The sequence below is a fragment of the Triticum urartu genome, chromosome 7 (genome assembly GCF_003073215.2).
Source record: "Triticum urartu cultivar G1812 chromosome 7, Tu2.1, whole genome shotgun sequence".
In the NCBI taxonomy this organism is placed as follows: domain Eukaryota; kingdom Viridiplantae; phylum Streptophyta; class Magnoliopsida; order Poales; family Poaceae; genus Triticum; species Triticum urartu.
Window position 1 is genome coordinate 117,331,395 of NC_053028.1, and position 6,362 is coordinate 117,337,756.

Genomic DNA, 6,362 nt, shown 5'->3' on the forward strand with positions numbered 1-6,362 from the left:
GGTAAGCCGCGGCACAGGTGCAAGCGGGCGGCGGCGCTGTTGTTGGTCGCGGGCTGGGCCACGGTTCTGGTGTTGGTCGCGGCGCAGATCCAGGAGGGCGGCGGCGCAGGTGGGTAGCCGGTGATGGCTGCAAAGCGTGGGCGACGGGGGAGGAGGTAGGAAGGAAATGGACTTCTTTGTGACGTGTTTAAAACTCTGTGGGATTTTTTGCAAAAAAACAAATACACTGCCCTGTGGACAACTTTTCCCGGACGGAGGGAGTACTAGTTAAATCCGAGCTATGGGTGTGAAGCACTGATATGCCAGTACATTTGATTGTGACCTGTTCTAATTTTGTACCTGAACTTTTTTTAGAAAGGGTTGTACGTCAACTTAATGTGCTAGCAGAACTTATTGTGTTGTTTGTCTGTTTTTTTGCACAACATTCAAGATATTTCCCCGTCATTGATAAAGACGATGAACCGTTCTTCGTTGGTTTCAACATAGCCCTTCCCGTAGCGATCCACTGCTTCCATCCTGATTGTGCCGCCTGCGTGAAATTTTTGTATGCAAGTTCAGTGTGCTATGATGTTCTATACGATTGTGTCAACTATATAAGTTTTTACTGAGCATCAACAATGCATATGGCTGAAAGATGTATTTACGAGCATCGACCGATGGGTCTCTCTCTATCTCTCTCTCTCTCTCTCTCACACACACACACGCACACGCACACACACACACGCACACACACACACACACACACACGCACACACACAAGTGGGACCCGTTGAATTATTTATTTGCTTGTGACAACTTTTAATTAGGTTCCACTGTAATCTAACTTTTTTCTTAAGTTATTAATTGAGCTCAGTGACTTCAAAAAGTTGTACAGAAGCCTTGTTTGGGCCTTTCCGGCGTCGCTGAATGTGGGCTAAGTAACCATGTTAGGTTGTACTGTACTACACAGGCCTTTTTTTCAACATCACCAATGCAACTGGGCCGACGGTTGTACACAATATCCGGGTCAACTTGTTATTCTCCGTCCCGCTGGGCTGCAAACTTTCCTAGGAGGTATGCATTAGGCTTAACAAGAAAATGGACTTTAAGAAATAATAAATGGGATGTAATTATAATAACTGGACAGTTACTATGCACCAAACATGTAATTAGTTTGAAAAATATATTATTTTTGGAATTTGAAAATTTTAATTTCATTACTTGTTGCGCGCGCAATATTTCGTTGGATTTTAACGTAATACAACTTTATTTTGAAATTATATTTGACCTGACTAGAAATTTCGGATAAAAATATTTCGGATCCCATCAAAATGTGGGAATTTTTTTTGAATTCTGTTTTGAGCGGTTGTTTGAAATTATTAATCGTTGTCCTAGCTAGAAGTTGGGCTGTACTTTTAACAAACTGTAAATGGGCTGTAGGAAATTCCGTTAGAATTAAAAAATGGGTTGTACATTCTTACAAATCGCAAATGGGCTATATGTTCTCTGCCAAATCCGAGTTGTGGGCCTACTAAGTTGACGCGTAGCAAGGGCTTTGTCAACTTAGTCAATATAAACGATTCTAGCTGCAGTGATTGTACGATGTCCATCCAACGACCGTAGTGCTTCTTCAACCTCTAGTCTTCTTGCTCCAGCCGCCCAAAGCAGCGTCGGTCGTGTCGCGTGCTCCTGCCTCCTGTGGTCGGCTGTGATGTCGCGGAGGCCTCACCGCCCCGTACTACTCCCACCGCTGGCCAGGCCATCCCTCTACTCACCCACACTCCCTGTTATTCTGCGGCGATGGCAGCCTCACACCGCAGCCGAACCAGTGAACCCTCGTACTCCTCTCCACGCGGGCTTCCACTGCTGCGTCTTCCTCGGCTCTGCGTCGTCCCCTTCCTAGGCCTCGCCGTCGTCCAGACCACCACCCTGGTGCTCTCGACGCTGCATGGTCAACGTGGTCAACGACCGACTTCCATCGGAAGAGTACTATACATGGAGAGGCTGACAGCTGGGTCCAGGCGGCGCAAGGAAGTGCCTCCTTATTACGCGCAAAATAATTATTCCTCCACCTGACAGCAGGGACCCACCGGACGGGCCACCTTATTTTGTGAAAAAAATGTTTCCCCCTAACTGCTGGGACCCACCGGACGGGCCAGCGTATTTCGCGAAAAAAAATGTTCCCCCCGCTGTCAGTTCGGACCCACCGGAAGTGTCTCCTTATTACGCACAAAAAAATGAATACTCCCCCTGCTAGCTGGGACCCACCATGGTGGGAGGCTGACTTGTGGGCCTACTAACTTGACTGGGACGGGGGCCTTTGTCAACTTTAGTCAATATGAACGATTCTAGCCCCAGTGACCGTACGATGTCCATCCAACGACCGTAGTGCTTCTTCAACCTCTGGTCTTCTTGCTCCAGCCGCCCAACGTAGCGCCGGTCGTGCCGCATGCTCCTACCTCCCGTGGCCGGCTGTGCTGCCGTGGAGGCCTCACCGCCCACTACTATTCCCACCGTTGGCCAGGCCCTGCGGCGACGGTAGCCTCACATTGCAGCCGAACCAGTGAACCCTCGTACTCCTCTCCGCGCGAGCTTCCACTGCCGCATCTTTCCCGGCTCCCCGTCGTCCCCTTCCTAGGCCTCGCCGTCGTCCACCGCCCTGGTGCTCTCGGCGCGGCGTGGTCAACATGGTCAAGAAACGACTTCCATCGGACGTGGACTGTACGTGGAGAGGTTGACAGCTGGGTCCACGGCCGCAGCAAGGAAGTGCCTCCTTATTACGCGGAAAATAATGATTCCTCCACTTGACAGTTGGGACCCACCGGACGGGCCACTGTATTTCGCGAAAAAACCATTTCCCCCTGACTGCTGGGACCCACCAGCTACATCTTCGCACGCAAGGAAGTGCGTCCGGGCAAAAAAAACCATTCGCCCCCCTGACTGTTGGGACCCACCAGCTACATCTTCGTAGGCAAGGAAGTGCCTGACAGTTGGGACCCACCTGGTTGAAGCGTACGTAGCGTTGTCATTCTGGTCGCAAACGTGTACATACATATATACTAGTGGATGTAGAGGTGCGCACGTGTCGTAGTAGAGGCGCGTACGTGTCGTAGTAGAGGCACGCACGTAGCATGTACACGTACATACAGCGGCCAGGGTGCAAGAAAGAAAATACGGCCACGTATGTGTACATACGGGCGGGGTCTCGAATGCCTACTCACGCATACGTACAGCCAGGGCTCGTGTACATGGCTGGGTCAGAACGGAGAAACAGTGTCGTCGTTGTGTTCATGGGGAGGCAACGGAATGCGTCGTGTTCATGGGGAGGCAACGGAATGCGTCGTGTTCATCAGGAGGCAACGGAACGCATGTGAGCCAACCGGCTGGGTCGGAACGAAATGTGTGGTCGTGTTCATCGGGAGGGCTTGGATGGAACAGGTGATGGAAACGAGGCCTGGCGTACCGCACAACAGAGGAAACGGACCTCCTATGTTCGGAACGGGGTCTTGTTGATCGAGAGGGGTCTAGCATACCGTAAAACGGAGGAAACGGACCTCCTATGGTCGAAATGGGGGTCTGTTGATCGGGAGGGGTGTGGCATACCGCAAAACGGAGGAAACGGACCTCCTACGGTCGAAACGGGGGTCCTGTTGATCGGGAGGGGTGTGGCGCAAAACGGATGAAACAGACCTCCTACGGTCGAAACGGGGGTCTTGTTCATCGGGAGGGGTGTGGCGTACCGCAAAACGGGACTCCACGGGATACTGTTCATCTCCACCGTCGACCTCCTCCAGCCTCCACGGGGTCCTGTTCATCCAGCCTCCATCGCGTGCTACTCCACCGGCTACTGTTCAACCACCCCTCCACGGGCATCCCTCCACCGTCTACTGCTCATCCAGCCCTCCACACCACGAGGTCCTGTTCAACCACCCCTCCACGGGCACCCCTCCACCGTCTACTATTCATCCAGCCCTCCACCACACCACGGGGTCCTGTTCATCCAGAGGCAACGCCACCGCTCATTGTTCATCCAACCCCCCCCCACCCCCCCGGCAATGCTCACTGTTCATCCAATCGATCGGCTTTAGTTAGCAGCAGTAGCGAAGGAATTGCTCGGTCGGGTTCAGTTAACAGCCATCGATCGATCTCTCGGGTTCAGTAACCCGTAGCCTGCAGTGCAATCACTCGGGTTCAGTTAGAGCCCAACGCCTCGCTCGGGTTCAGTTAGAGCCAACGCCTCGCACACATGCGCATATGTGTACGAGAGAAACGCGCATCACTCGGCCCCCGACCTCCCACCGTAACCGGGAACTCCCTGAAATTTTTCGCCCCCTCGCTTCTACCACGGTTTTTTCTGTCATGGATGGCCCAAAGAATGTCATGCAGCTGCGTCTCCGGCCCGCCCAGGACGAAAAGCCCATTTTTTGTCATGATTTTTTGTCATAGAAGTAGGAGCCCACCACATCTATGATGATACCGGGTTTTGTCACAATTATCGTCACAAAAGTGTCATATGTATGACAGAAAAAAAATCGTTCGGCCCAAAATGTCATGGATGTGTCTTTTTTTTGTAGTGACATCAACACCATAGCCTCTCCGATGATGTGTGAGTAGTTTACCATAGACCTTCATGTCCATAGTTATTAGCTAGATGGCTTCTTCTGTCTCTTTGGATCTCAGTACAAAGTTCCCCTTGATTTCTTGGAGATCTATTCGATGTAATTCTTTTTGCGGTATGTTTGTCGAGATCCGATGAATTGTGGGTTTATGATCAAGATTATCTATGAATAATATTTGATTCTTCTCTGAAATCTTTTATGCATGATTTAATATCTTTGCAAGTCTCTTCGAATTATCAGTTTGGTTTGGCCGACTAGATTGATCTTCCTTGCAATGGGAGAAGTGCTTAGCTTTAGGTCCAATCTTGCGGTGTCCTTTCCCAGTGATAGCAGGGGCAGCAAGGCACGTATTGTATTGTTGCTATCGAGGATAAAAAGATGGGGTTTATATCATATTGCTTGAGTTTATCCCTCTACATCATGTCATCTTGCCTAATGTGTTACTCTGTTATTATGAACTTAATACTCTAGATGCATGTTGGATAGCGGTCGATGTGTGGAGTAATAGTAGTAGATGCAGAATCTTTTCGGTCAACTTGTCGTGGACGTGATGCCTATATACATGATCATGCCTAGATATTCTCATAACTATGCGCTTTTCTATCAATTGCTCGATAGTAATTTGTTCACCCACCGTAGAATTTGCTATCTTGATAGAAGCCACTAGTGAAACCTATGGCCCCTAGGTCTATCTTCCATCATATTATTTTCCTATCAACTTGCTATTTCTATTTTGCAATCTTTATTTTCCAACCTATACAACAAAAATACCAAAAATATTTATCTTATTATCTCTATCAGATCTCAATTTCGTAAGTGATCGTGAACGGATTGACAACCCCTTTATCGCGTTGGTTGCGAGGTTCTTGTTTGTTTGTGCAGGTACTAGACGACTTGCATGTTACCTCCTACTGGATTGATACCTTGGTTCTCAAAAACTGAGGGAAATACTTACGCTACTTTGCTCCATCGCCCTTTCCTCTTGAAGGGAAAACTGACGCATGCTCAAGAGGTAGCAACCACTATCGTTTTGGGGTTATGCTTTAGAGACGGCTGCATTCACGTTAAATAGGGAACCATCTAAATCCATTGAGATGACACCATATAAACTATGGTTTGGCAAGAAACCTAAGCTGTCGTTTCTTAAAGTTTGGGGCTGTGATGCTTATGTGGAAAAGCTTCAACGTGATAAGCTCGAACCCAAATTGGAGAAGTGTGTCTTCATAGGATACCCAAAGGAGACTGTTGGGTAGACCTTCTATCACATATCCGAAGGCAAGATATTCGTTGCTAAGAATGGATCCTTTCTAGAGAAGGAGTTTCTCTTGAAAGAAGTGAGTGGGGGAAAGTAGAACTTGATGAGGTAATTGTACCTTCTCCCGAATTGGAAAGTAGTTCATCACAGAAATCAGTTCCAGTGATTCCTACACCAATCAGTGAGGAAACTAATGATGATGATCATGAAACTTTTGATCAAGTTACTACTGAACCTCATAGGTCAACCAGAGTACGATCCGCACCAGAGTAGTATGGTAATCCTGTTCTGGAGGTCATGTTACTTGACCATGACGAACCTACGAACTATGAGGAAGCGATGATGAGCCCAGATTCCGTGAAATGGCTTGAGGCCATGAAATCTGAGATGGGATCCATGTATGAGAACAAAGTGTCTACTTTGGTTGACTTTCCTGATGATCGACAAGCAATAGAGAATAAATGGATCTTCAAGAAGAAGACTGACGCTGACAGTAATGTTACTGTCTA